Below are 14,655 nucleotides of genomic sequence, written 5' to 3' on the forward strand. Positions count from 1 at the left end.
AGTTTATCCCCTTGATGATCCTACTCAAAAAGCCACAGACAAGGTCGAATCTTTTGGATCAGAGAATGTTGCGCCTTTGGTTCTAGCCCCCATACCTCCGCTGAACTAGTGTCTCGAGAAGTCCCCAACGAAGTCATGGATTAGCGGTCTAAGAGATGTATAATCAAGCTGGTGGTTCAGTGATCTCCTGTTATAGACTCACACTGAACCTATGTAGATTGAGGATGAGTGTCACGAATCATCTCATTCATAAGGTTGAAGAATGAAGATACATCTTAGAATAGAGTCATACATGAATAGAATAGAACAGTAGTACTTTTATTAATCCATGAAAATCAGCAGAGCTCCTAACCTTAACCTAGGAGGTTTAGTGACTCGTGCTGATAGAAAAATACAATGGAAATGTGGAAGTGGGCAAGAGTCCCAAAAGTCCCTTAACAATGGTGAATCTCTTGCCTATATATACTAATCTAATGACTAAGGATTACAGAAATAAGATAAACTAAGTTGATAGTGCAAAAATCCACTTCTGGCGCCCACTTGGTGAGTGTTCGGGCTGAACTTGAGTGTCTCTCATGAGCTAGAGTCCCTTAGAGGCATTGAACGCTGGCTAGGCAACCACTTTTGGGCGTTGGATGCCAGCCACCCCCTTGTGGGCGCTAGACGACGCCAAGAATGAGGCTGGTGGCTGGCGTTGAACGCCAGTTTTCGGCCTATATTTCCTATGAAAAGTATAGACTAATATATATTTCTGGAAAGCCCTAGATGTTAGCTTTCCAAAGCCATTGATATCGTGCCATTTGGACTTTTGTAGCTCCAGAAAAGCTCCTTCGAGTGGATGGAGGTCAGATATTGACAGCATCTGCAATGCTTTCTCTGTCTCTAAATCAGACTTCTGCTCAAGCTCCTCAATTTTAGCCAAAAAATACCTGAAATCACCATAAAACACATAAAATCAAAGTAGAATCCAAAAATGTAAATTTTCACTAAAACCTATGAAAACATAATAAAACTTAAATAAAACATGATAAAAACTATATGGAAATGATGCTAAAAAGCGTATAAAATATCCGCTCATCATTTATGCTTGTACTCGTCCTTGAACTTCCAAGGATACTTGCTCTTCAAACTATTGTCAGAATTTCCAACTGAATTCACCAAGCATGGGTGAAGTTCTTTGGTGCGCACGAACCCCACACCTTTGTACAGCAGTTCCAACAAGTGCACTAGGTCGTCCAAGTAATACCTGAGCGAGTCACGGTTGGTTCCACAGAGATTGTGGTTTGAAGTAAACTATGGTTATATTGCAGGTCTTAGTAAGGCAGACCAGAAGGTTGTTGATTGTGAAAGGAATACGAAATTCTAATAAAGTTAAGGAACTGGAGTAGGAATAGGGTTAAGGATTGGAGTTGCTTTGTCTTTCTGAATTAACTCCGGTATTACTGTCTTCCTTGCTTGTGAATGATCTTCTTCTATGGGAGGCTATATGTGATCAAAGCCATTACTCGTGGTCATTGATTTCCTCTGCTACAGATCAAATGCCATTGCCCGTGGTCATTCAATCTGATGGAGGGTGAAGCTCTAGCAGTTCATTCTCTTAGCGATCCTACTCAAAATGCCACAGACAAGGTCAAATCTTTCGGATCAGAGAATGCTACTTCTTTGGATTCTAGCCTATACCACGAAGACCCTAATCTCCCCAGAAATTGGCTGAACTGGTGTCTCGAGAAGTCCCTAATGAAGTCGTGGATTAACTATCTGAGAGATGTATAAATATAGTTGTTGGCTCATGCTTTCTTTCAAAGTATTCACACGAACCCAAGTAGATGCGGGTGTTTGTCAGGCACATTCATCTTAATTTGAAGAACAAAGCTAATTTTTCGGATCATCCTATTCACCACGATGAAGATCGGATATACATCTTAGAGATAAATCAAACACGGATCGAAGAAGAAACATTAATACTTTTATTAATTCATAGGACCCAGCAGGGCTCCTCCCCTCAACCTAGGAGGTTTAGAAATTCATACTGAAGTAAAAATACAATGTAAAATGAAAATAGGGATGTAAAGTCTCTGTCTTCTCTTAATGATTATGTAAAAATAACTTTAAATACTAAACAGATAACTAGTAAGGGTAAAACAGTTCTATTTAGTGCTAAAATCCACTTCTGGGGCCCACTTGGTGAGTGTTTGGGCTGAGCTTTGATGAGATCTACGTTCTATGAGGTCTCTTGGGCATGGAACGCCAGATAAGAGGTCCCCTTTGGGTGTTTGTACATTGGTCGGCTCTTTGGGCGCTGGACGCCTGGAAGGGGGCAGGAAGCTGGCGTTGGACGCCAGTTTTGGGCCTTCTAATTCGAAGCAAAGTATGAACTATTATATATTGCTGGAAAGCTCTGGAAGTCATCTTTCTACAGGTGTTAAGAGCGCTTCATTTGGACTTTCGTAGCTCCAGAAAAGCTCTTCTGAAACACAAAAACTCAGTAGAATCCAAAAATTTGATTTTAACACTAAAACTTATAAAAACTCAATAAAAACTAAATAAAAACCACTAAAAACTATATGAAAGTGATGCCAAAAAGCGTATAAAATATCTGCTCACCACAATCCCAAAATGAAACTATTGCTTGTCCCCAAGAAACTAAAAAAACAGTAGGATAAAAAGAAATTTAAGACACAATAAATTTCTAAGTTTCAAATGAAGCTTAGTTAAAATCAGATGAGCGGGACTTAGTAGCTTTTTGCTTCTGAATAGTTTTGGCATCTCACTATCCATTGAAACTCAGAGATGTTTGCATCCTTAGGAACTTAGAATCCATATGTTATTATTGATTCTCTTAGTTAATCTTATTTTGATTTTTGAACACAGCTTTCTGAGTCTTGGCCGTGACCCTAAGTACTCTATTTTCCAGTATTACCACCGGATACATTCATGCCACAGACACTTTAACTGGGTGAACCTTTTCAGATTGTGACTCAGCTTTGCTAGAGTCCCCAAATAGAGGTGTCCAGAGTTCTTAAGCACACTCTTTTTGCTTTGGACCACGACTTTAACTACTCAGTCTCAAGATTTTCACTTTATACCTTCACGCCACAAGCACATGGTTAGGGACAGCTTGGTTTAGCCGCTTAGGTCAGGATTTTATTAATTTGGGCCCTCCTATCCATTAATGCTCAAAGCCTTGGGTCCTTTTACCCTTGGCTTTTGGTTTAAAGGGTTACTGGCTTTTTCAATCTGCGCTCCTTTTCCTGCATTTTTTGGGCAGTAATGGATTTTTCTGCTTTTTATTTTTTTTCTTTTTCTTTTTTGCAATTTTTTTCTTTCTTGCATGCATATGTAATTTTTTTTTCTTTTGTAACATGCTTTTTCTTTTTCTTTTTGCTACTTTTTCTTGCTTCAAGAATCAATTTTCAGATTTTTCAGATTGTCAATAATATTTTTCCTTTTTCCTTATTCTTTCAAGAGCCAACATTCTTAAATCACAACTTCAACTATGCACTGTTTAATCATACATTCAGAAAACAAAAGCAAATGACACCACATCAACATAATTAAACTAATCTTATTTTAAACCAGAAATTCATGCATCTCTCAATTCTTTTCAATGAAATTTTTTATTTAAGCAAGGTGAGAGATATATGAAACATTTTACAACTTTTTAAGACATCAACGCAAATGATCATGCAACTTAGAATAAGAGAACAATTAAAACATAACAGATAGAAAACATAAAAATAATAGGGTGGCATCTCTCAACCTTTAATGGTGGCGCCTAGTGCTCCTCCTTGAGGATCTAATGTGCTGCTTGATCTCTTCTATGTCACTCCTTTGCCTTTGTTGCTCTTCCCTCATAGCCCTTTGGTCTTCCCTTATGGCTCTTTGGTCTTTTATTATTTCATTGAGGGTGGTGGCATGTCCTTGATGCTCCATCCTCAATTGCCATGTTAGTGCTCAATTCTCCAAGAGAAGTTTTTCATTGATCCCAATAGCTTTGGAAAGGAAAATACATCCCTTGAGGCATCTCAGGGATCTCAAGATGAGGTGAATGCACAAGCTCTTGTGCATGCTCTCTGGTTTGCTCCATTCGCTTCTTAGTGATAAGCTTATCCTCCCAAATGGAGACATCTCTACTTATGACAATTCCAGCTGAATTGCGTAGGTGGTAGATGAGGTGTGGGAATGCCAACCTGGCATTGGTGTGAGGCTTCTTAGCTAGCTTGTACATTTCTTGAGGAATCACCTCATGTACTTCCACCTCAGTTCCAATCATAATACAATGAATCATTATGGCTTTGTAAACTGTCACTTCTGATCGATTGCTAGTAGGGATGATGGATCTTTGGATGAATTCTAAACATCCTCTACCTAAGGGCTTTAGGTCAACCCTTCTTAGTTGAATGAGCTTGCCATGGGATTCCCTTTTTCTACTGTGCGCCTTCTATACAGATGTCTGAGAGCACTTGATCCAATCTTTGATTAAAGTTAACTCTCCTAGTGTGAGGATGAGGATCTCTTTGCAATAGAGGCAAGTTGAACACCAACCTCACACTTTCCGGGCTAAAATCTAAGATTCTACCTCGAACCATAGTACTCTAATTCCTTGGATTTGGGTTCACACTAGTGTCATGGTTTTTAGTAACCCATGCATTAGCATAGAACTCTTGCATTATAAGAATCCCAACCTCTTGAATGGGATTAGTTAGGACTTCCCAACCGCTTCTCCAGATCTCTCTTTGAATTTTTGGATACTCATTCTTCTTGAGCATGAAAGGGACCTCAGGGATCATTTTCTTCTCAGCCACTACTTCATAAAAGTAGTCTTGGTGGGCTTTGGTGATGAATCTTTCCATCTCCCAAGATTTAAATGGATTGGCTACTGCCTTTCCTTTCCTCTTTCTAGAGGAGTCTCCAACCTTGGGTGCCATAAAGGGTAATGGAAATAAGAAAAAGCTATGCTTTTCCAACGCCAAACTTAAAACTTTGCTCATCCTCGAGCAAAATTAAAGAAAGGAGAAGAATGGAGTAGGAGAAGAAGAAAATAGAAGGATAGAGAGGGCTCGGCCTTGTGGGTGTAATAGGGTATGAAAAGTGTGTGTATAAAGGGTTATAGAGAGGGGTATTTATAGGAGTGGAGAGTGTGTAGGTTCGGCCATAGGGTGGGTTTTGGGTGGGTGATTTGATTTTGAAGTGGGTGGGGGTAGGTGGTAGTTATGATAAGGCTAGGGTTTATAGGGAAGTGCGTATGGGGAAGTGTGAAAGTAAGTGGGGTAGGTGAAGATATTGTGGGACCCACAGGTTCTGAGAGGCTAGGGAATTCCAGATTTTCTAATTCCAGATTTTCTACTTCTCTACATTAGCATTTAAATGCACAGGGGTTGCTCCCTAGCTGGCGTTCAACGCCAGAAATGCTCCCCTTTTAGGGCGTTAAACGCCCAGTGAGGGCTTCCTCACTAGTATTCAACTTTGACACTCTATTCGGAGTGCTTTGTTTTCATTGCTGTGAAATTCTGTCTCTTGACTGATGCATATGATCATGACTCTGATAATTGAAAGAAAAATAAAATGAAAATAAATATAATTAAGTAAAGTTGGGTTGCCTCCCAACAAGTGCTTCTTTAAAGTCACTAGCTTGACCTTCAGCTCCTTTTGGAGGTGAGTATGGGCTCAGATTTTTGCCCCTGATAGTGAATTTTCTTCCTGTCCTCTCATGAATGAGCTCTACATGCTATAGAGATAGGACATGACTCACTGTATGTGGTAGGACTGGATTCTTAGTGAAGACAACTTTCATGCCAGGTGAGAGGCCTTCCGTTGGGACTTTCTTGTCCTTCCAGCCTTTAGGTACTTTCTTTTTAGTACATTTGTGCTTAGAGCTTGTTGATGGCTACCCAACACCAAAAATAGAATTGATGTCTGGGGGCTTTGTAATGCTCTGCACAGAAAGAGAGGGTTGGCACACTAAGTGTTACACAGTTATCTCTCTTTTAGAGGGAGAATTAGGATGAGGCATCTTGAATAAGATGTGGTCCTCTCCTAACTTTAGGGTCAGTTCTCCCTTAGCCACATCAATGATAGCATTGGTTGTGGCTAGGAAAGGTCTTTCAAGGATGACACAGTCATCGTCATCCTCTCCAATGTCCAAGACAATGAAGTTTGTAGGGATGTAGTGGTTTTCAACTTTGACCAAGACATCCTCCACTAAGCCATATGGCTTCTTCATGGTCTTGTCTGCCATCTCTAAAGAAATGTGTGCAGCTTGTACCTCAAAAATTCCCAGCTTCTCCATTACAGAGAGTGGCATGAGGCTGATGCTTGACCCTAGGTCACACAGAGCCTTTTAAAAGGTCATAGTGTCTATGGTGCAAGGAATCAGAAAGCGTCCAAGATCTTGAAGCTTCTGAGGTAGCTCTTGCTAAACCAAAGCATGGAGTCTTTTGGTGAGCAGTGGAGGTTCTTCCTCCAGAGGCTTTGTACCAAATAACTTGGTATTAAGCTTTATTAGAGCTCCTAGGAAATGAGCAACTTGCTCTTCCCTAGTGTCTTCATCCTCATCTGAGGATGAGTAGTCATCATAACTCATACACTGTAGAAGTACATTCAAAGGAACCTCAATTGTCTTTATGGTTTCCTTTGGTTCTGGGCTAAAGGGTTCTTGAGTGGGCTTTAAACACTTAGAGGGTGTGCCTTGACTAGCATTCAACGCCAGCTTTGCTAGCTTATTGGGCATTGAACACCTTTGCTGTCCACCCTGACTAGCATTAAATGCCAGTCCCTCTAGCATTCTAGGTGTTGAATGCCCAGTAGGGATGTCCTTGTTGGCATTCAACACCAACTTCCCTGGGTGAGTGGGTGATGAGTGGATAATTTATACGCTTTTTGCATTATTTTTAGGTAGTTTTTAGTATATTTTTATTAGTTTTTATGCAAAATCACATTTCTGGACTTTACTATGAGTTTGTGTGTTTTTCTGTGATTTCAGGTATTTTCTGGCTGAAATTGAGGGATATGAGCAAAAATCTTATTCAGAGTCTGAGAAAGGACTGCAGATGTTGTTGGATTCTGACCCTCCTACACTCAAAGTGGCTTTTCTGGAGCTATTGAAGCCCAATTGGTGGGCTCTGAATTGAGTTGGAAAGTAGACATCTTGGGCTTTCTAGAAATATATAATAGTTTATTCTTTTCTCGAGATTTGATGGCCCTAACTGGTGTCCAAACGCCCACTAGAGACCCTTTTCTGGCGTAAAACACCAGAACTGGCACCAGAAGTAGAGTTAAACGGCCAAACTGGCATCCAAGCTGGCGTTTAACTCGAAGGATGGCCTATGCACGTGAAAGCTTCAAAGCTCAGCCCAAACACACACCAGGTGGGCATCGGAAGTGGATTTCTGCACTATATACTCATTATCTGTAAACCCTAGTAACTAGTTTAGTATAAATAGAACTTTTGACTATTGTATTTGGGATCTTTAGGAACATCTTTGGATCATCTTTTGATCTTTTGATCACTTTGGGGAGGCTACTATTCGGCCATGCCTAGACCTATTTTTCTCTTATGTATTTTCTTCGGTGGAGTTTCTACACCTCACAGACTAAGGTGAGGACCTATGCTGTTCTTCATGAACTAATGCATGTATTATTGTTTCTCTTTCAATTCATGCCTACTTCTTCTCTAAGATATACTCCGTACTTAATTCAGTTAAGTCAGAATGAAGGGGGTGACCCGTGACAATCACCCACTATCTTCATTACTCGCTTAGCCAAGATCTGCGTGCCTGACAACCACAAGCGGTCTACATAATGTTCAACGTAGTCATTGGATGACAGCCGGGGTATATTCTCTTGGGTCTCTGATCTGCGATTCGCATCGTCTCTCCTGATAACAGAGCATCCTAATCTGAGATTAGAACCTTCGTGGTATAGGCTAGAAACAGTTGGCAGCATTCCTGAGATCCGGAAAGTCTAAACCTTGTCTGTGGTATTCCGAGTAGGGTCTAGGATGGGATGACTGTGACGAGCTTCAAACTCACAATTGTTGGGCATAGTGACAGTGTGAAAAAGGATCAAGGGATCCTATTCCGACACAAGTGAGAACCGACATATGATTAGCCCTGCGGTAGCTGTGACTGGTATTTTTCATCCGAGATAAGAAATCTGACAGTTGATTATCCGTACAGAAACTGTAGTAGGACCATTTTCACTGAGAGGATCATACAGCTTGCTATGGAAGGGAGGACGCATCATTGGATGAAGACAATAGGAAAGCAGAGGTTCAGAAGCAACAAAGCATCTCCAAACGCTTATCTGAAATTCCCACCAATGAATTACATAAGTATCTCTATTTTATTTTCTGTTTTACTTATCTTTTACTTATCTAAACCTCATAACCATTTGAATCCGCCTGACTGAGATTTACAGGATGACCATAGCTTGCTTCAAGCTGACAATCTCTGTCAGATCAACCCTTACTCGTGTAAGGTTTTATTACTTGGACGACCTAGTACACTTGCTGGTTAGTTGTGCGGAGTTGCAAAAGTGTGATCGCAATTTCGTGCACCAAGTTTTTGGCGCTGTTGCCAGGGATTGATCGAGTTTGGACAACTGACAGTTCATCTTGTTGCTTATATTGGGTAATTTTATTTTATGGTTAAGTTTTTTATTTTTATTTTCGAAAAATAGAAAAAAATTTAATAAAATCAGAAAAACCAAAAATATTTTGTGTTTCTTGTTTGAGTCTAATGTCAAATCCTAAGTTTGGTGTCAATTGCATGTTTTTTATTTTCTTAAGTTTTCGAAAAAAAAATTATGCATTGTGTTCTTCTGTGATCTTCAAATTGTTCTTGATGATTTTCTTTGTTCAATCTAATGAATTTCTTGTTTTGTGTTTTATGTTGTTTTTCATATTCATTTTTGAATTCATAGTGTCTAAACAATCAAAATTTCTAAGTTTGGTGTCTTGCATGACTTTTTTTTCTAAAAAATTTTCAAAAATATGTTCTTGATATTCATCATGATCTTCAAAGTGTTCTTAGTGTTCATCTTGACATTCAAAGTGTTCTTGCATGCATTATTGGTTTGATCTTAAATTCTTATATTTTGAGTCATTTTGTGTTTTTCACTCTCCTCATTAAAATTAATAAAAGTCAAATATATATATATATATATATCTTTTCAAGTAAATAATACAGAGAAATGAAGATTCAGAACATAAAGCAGAAGAATCACAGAGAAAAAGAGCTCACTAGCATTAAAATGTCAGTAAAGAGGCACTGTGGGCGTTAAACGCCAGAATGGGCAACATTCTGAGCGTTTAGAAAAACGTCCAGTAAAGAAGGATTCCTGGCATTTAACGCCAGCCAGGGTATCTGGTTGGGCATTAAACGCCCAAAGAGGCAGCCAAATGGGTGTTAAACGCCAGAATGGATAGCATTCTGGGAGTTTAACGCCAAGATGACACTAGGGAGGTAATTTCTTTTCCAATTCAAATTCTTTCAAATTTTCATGTTTTAATTCATAACTTTTTGCATCAAACATATTTTAAACATTCATCTTTCAATTTTTTTTTGAAAATTTTCAAACTAATTTTTCAAAGATCTTTTTTTTTGAATTTTATGTTATATTTTAAAAAAAAATCCTTGCTAACAATTAATGTTTTGATTCAAAAATTTCAAGTTTGTTACTTTCTTGTTAAGAAAGGATCAATCTTTAAATTCTAGAATCATATCTTTTAGTTTCTTGTTAGTCAAGCCATCAATTTTAAAAATCAAATATTTTTAATTTCCTCTTCAATTATATTTTTTTAAATCATATCTTTTTCAATCAAATCTTTTTTAATCATATCTTGTTTTAAGAAAAAAAAATTTTCAAAATCTTTTTCTAACTTCTTATCTTTTCAAAATTATTTTCAAATATTTTTCAACTAATTACTCTTTTTTATCTTTTTCAAAACCACCTAACCATTTTTCCACTTCCAATTTTTGAAAATCATTAACCACTTTTTTCAAAAATCTTTTTAATTAACTAATTGTTTTAGCTTTAATTTTTGAATATTCTCTCTCTCATCTCTTTTTAATTATTTGCTAACACTTCTCTTCTACTCATAATTCGAACCCTCTCTCTCTCCCTTTATGTTCAAATTCTTCTTATTCTCTCTCTCTCCCTCATTCCTCTATTCTTCTTTTCCTCTGACACCTCAAGGAATTTCTATACTGTGACATAGAGAATTCCACTACTCCCTTTGTTCTCTTCTTTTTCATATGAGCAAAAACAGGGATAAAAACATTCTTGTTGAAGCTGATCCTGAACCTGAAAGGACTCTGAAGAAGAAGCTAAGAGAAGCTAAAGCACAACACTCCAGAGAGGACCTTACAGAGAATTTCAAAAAAGAAGCAGACATGGCAACCGAACCCAACAACAATGCTAGAGATGCAAGAAAGATGCTTGGTGACTATGCTGCACCAACTTCTAACTTCTATGGAAGAAGCATATCAATTCCTGCTATTGGAGCAAACAACTTTGAGCTTAAGCCTCAATTAGTTTCTCTAATGTAGCAGAATCGCAAGTTTCATGGACTTCCATCGGAAGATCCTCATCAGTTCTTAGTTGAATTCTTGCATATCTATGATACTGTTAAGACCAATGGGGTTGATCCCGAGGTCTACAGACTTATGCTTTTCCCCTTTGCTGTAAGAGATAGAGCTAGAACATGGTTGGACTCACAACCTAGAGAAAGCCTGAACTCTTGGGACAAGTTGGTCAATGCTTTCTTGTCCAAATTCTTTCCACCTCAAAAGCTGAGCAAGCTTAGAGTGGACGTCCAAACCTTCAAGCAGAAGGAAGGTGAATCCCTCTATGAAGCTTGGGAAAGATACAAGCAATTAACCAAAAGGTGTCCTTCTGACATGCTTCCCGAATGGAGCATCATATGTATATTCTATGATGGTCTGTCTGAATTGTCCAAGATGTCATTAGACAATTCTGCTAGTGTATCTCTTCATCTGAAAACACATGCAGAAGCCCAGGAAATCATTGAGATGGTTGCAAATAACCAGTTCATGTACACTTCTGAAAGAAATCCTGTGAATAATAGGATGACTCAGATGAAGGGAGTTCTTGAGATTGATTCTCTGAATGCCATATTGGCTCAGAACAAAATATTGACTAAGCAAGTCAATATGAATTCTCAGAATCTGACTGGATTGCAAGCGTCATCTGGCAGTGCTAAAGAAATCTCCTCTGAAGGAGAAGCTTATGACCCTGAGAATTATGCAATAGAAGAGGTGAATTACATGGGAGAATCCTATGGAAACATCTATAATCCTTCATGGATGAATCATCCAAATTTTTCATGGAAGGATCAACAGAAGCCTCAACAAGGCTTCAACAACAATAATGGTGGAAGAAATAGGTTTGGCAATAGCAAACCTTTTCTATCATCTTCTCTGCAACAGATAGAGAATTCTGAGCAGAGCCTCTCTGGCTTAGCAAACATAGTCTCTGATCTATCTAAAATCACTCTTAGTTTCATGAATGAAACAAGGTCCTCCATCAAAAATTTGGAGGCACAAGTGGGTCAGCTAAGTAAAAGAGTTACTGAAACTCCTCCTAGTACTCTCCCAAGAAATACAGAAGAGAATCCCAAAAGAGAGTGAAGGCCATAACTATAACCAAAATGACCGAACATGGAGAGAGTGAAAAGGCAGTGATTCCCAGTGGGGAAGACCTCAAGGGACGTCCACTGACCAATAAGGTGTTCCCTATTGAGGAACCAAAGGAATCTGAGGCTCATACAAAGACCATAGAGATTCCATTGAACTTACTATTGTCATTCATGAGCTCTGATGAGTATTCTTCCTCTGAAGAGGATGAAGATATTGTTGAAGAGCAAGTTACTCAGTATCTAGGAGCAATCATGAAGCTGAATGCCAAGATATTTGGTAATGAGACTTGGGAGGATGAACCTCCATTGCTCATCAATTAACTGAATACAAGGACACAGCAGACATTGCCTCAAAAAAAATTGGATCCCGGAAAGTTCTTAATACATTGCACCATAGGCACCATGACCTTTGGAAAGGCTCTATGTGACCTGGGGTCAGGTATCAACCTCATGCCACTTTCTGTAATGGAGAAACTAGGAATCTTTGATGTACAAGCTACAAGAATCTCACTAGAGATGGCAGACAAATCAATGAATCAAGCTTATGGACTTGTAGAGGATGTCTTAGTGAAGGTTGAAGGCCTTTACGTCCCTGCAGACTTCATAATCCTAGACACTGGGATGGATGGGGATGAATCCATCATCCTTGGAAGACCCTTCCTAGCCACAACAAGGGCTGTGATTGATGTGGACAGAGGAGAGTTAGTCCTTCAATTGAATGAGGACTATCTTGTGTTTAAGATTCAAGGATCTTCTTCTGTAAACATGGAAAAGAAGCATGAAAAGCATCTCTCAATACAGAGTCAGACAGAGCCCCCACACTCAACTTCTAAGTTTGGTGTTAGGAGGCCACAACCATGCTCTGAATATCTGTGAAGCTCTGTAAGAGCTTCCTATCAAGCCATTGACATTAAAGAAGCGCTTATTGGGAGGCAACCCAATTTTATTTATCTATATTAATTACTTTCTCATTTTTATTTTCTAGTGTTAGTCTATGTCTTCTTTAGGTTGATGATCATGTGAAGTCACAAAAACAGCTGCAAAAATTAAAGCAGAATCAAAAACAGCATCAAAAATAGCACACCCTAGAGGATGAGCTTATTGGCGTTTAAACGCTAGTAAGAATAGCAAAATGGGTATTTAACATCTAGTTTGGCAGTATTCTGGGTGTTAAAGGCCAGAATTGGCAGCCAGACTAGCGTTTAATGCCAGAAAAGGGTGCCTGGTGTCTGGCTGGCGTTAAACGCCAGTAAGGGTAGTAGAATGGGCGTTTAAAGCCCAGTCTGGTAGCATTCTGGGCGTTAAATGCCAGAATTGGCAGCCAGCCTGGCGTTTAACACCAGGAAAGGCAGCAAAGCTGGCGTTTAATGCAGAAATGGCAGACAGAGGGCGTTTAAATGCTAGAAAGGTGCACGGATGAGAAATCCTTAACACCTCAGGATTTGTGGACCCCACAGGATCCCTACCTACCCCAACTCATTCTCCACCTTCTTCACACCTTTCCATAACACTCTTTTCCAAACACCATTCACCTATCAAATCCTACCCTCTTCCCCATAATCTCTTCACCACTCACATCCATCCACTATTTCCCAAAATAAACCCCACCTACCTCACCATTCAAATTCAAACCATTTTCCTCCCAAACCCTCCCCTTCTCACACGGATTCCCTCTCACCCTTACCCTATAAATACCCCTCCTCACTTCTTCATTTTCACGCATTATAACCACCCAAAACCCCCTTAACCGAACTATTCACCCCCTCTATCTCCTCTATTTCTTTTTCTTCTCCTTCTTTTTTCTTTTGCTCGAGGACGAGCAAACCTTTTTGTTTTTTTCCATAACCATTAATGGTACCTAAGACCGGAGAAACCTCTAGAAAGAGGAAAGGGAATGCAATTGCTTCCACCTTCGAGTCATGGGAGATGGAGAGATTCATTTCAAAGGTTCATCAAGACCACCTCTATGAAGTTGTGGCAAAAAAAAAGGTGATTCCTGAGATCCCCTTTAAGCTCAAAAAGAGTGAATATCTGGAGATCCGATGAGAAATTAGAAGAAGAGGTTGGGAAGTTCTCACCAACCCCATCCAACAAGTCAGAATCTTAATGGTTCAAGAGTTCTATGCTAATGCATAGATCACTAAGAACCATGATCAAAGTGTGAACCCGAACCCAAAGAATTGGCTCACAGTGGTTCAGGGGAAATACTTGAATTTCAGTCTGAAAACCGTGAGGTTGGCATTCAACTTGCCAATGATGCAAGGAGATCTTTATCCTTTCACATGAAGGGTCAACTTTGATCAAAGGTTGGACCAAGTCCTCATGGATATCTGTGTGGAAGGAGCCCAATGGAAGAGAGACTCCAAAGACAAGCCGGTTCAACTGAGAAGACTTGACCTCAAACCCATGGCTATAGGATAGTTAGAGTTCATCCAACGCTCCATCATTCCCACCAGCAATCGGTCCGAAGTAACCGTGGATTTGGTTATCATGATCCATAGTATCATGATTGGAGAGAAAGTGGAAGTTCATGAGATCATACCTTTAGAACTATACAAGGTGGCTGACAAGCCCTCCACTTTGGTAAGGTTAGCCTTTCCTCATCTCATCTGTCACCTATACAATTCAGCCGGAATTCTCATAGAGGAAGACATCCTCATTGAAGAGGACAAGCCCATCACTAAAAAGAGGATGGAGCAAACAAGAGAGACCACTCATGGACCTCAACAAGAGCATGAGGAAGTCCCTCATCAAGAAATTCCTGAGATGCCTCAAGGGATGCATTTTCCTCCACACAACTATTGGGAGCAACTCAACACCTCTTTAGGAGATTTGAGTTCCAATATGGAGCAACTAAGGATGGAGCACCAATAGCACTCCATTATCCTCCATGAAATTAGAGAGGAACAAAGATCCATGAGGGAGGAGCAACAAAGGCAAGGAAGAGATATTGAGGAGCTCAAGCACTCCATAGGATCTTCAAGAGGAAGAACTAG

At 39.5% G+C, this 14,655-nt stretch overlaps 1 non-coding gene across 1 annotated transcript; it reads right to left on the reverse strand.

Moving 5' to 3' along the window:
• Window positions 1–10,799: 10,799 nt before the first annotated feature.
• Window positions 10,800–10,907, reverse strand: LOC127743596 (small nucleolar RNA R71). The gene has a single exon (XR_008004981.1). It is a non-coding gene; the product is annotated as a small nucleolar RNA R71 (small nucleolar RNA).
• Between the last annotated feature and the right edge of the window lie 3,748 nt (window positions 10,908–14,655).

The sequence above is a fragment of the Arachis duranensis genome, chromosome 10 (genome assembly GCF_000817695.3).
Source record: "Arachis duranensis cultivar V14167 chromosome 10, aradu.V14167.gnm2.J7QH, whole genome shotgun sequence".
Taxonomy (NCBI): domain Eukaryota; kingdom Viridiplantae; phylum Streptophyta; class Magnoliopsida; order Fabales; family Fabaceae; genus Arachis; species Arachis duranensis.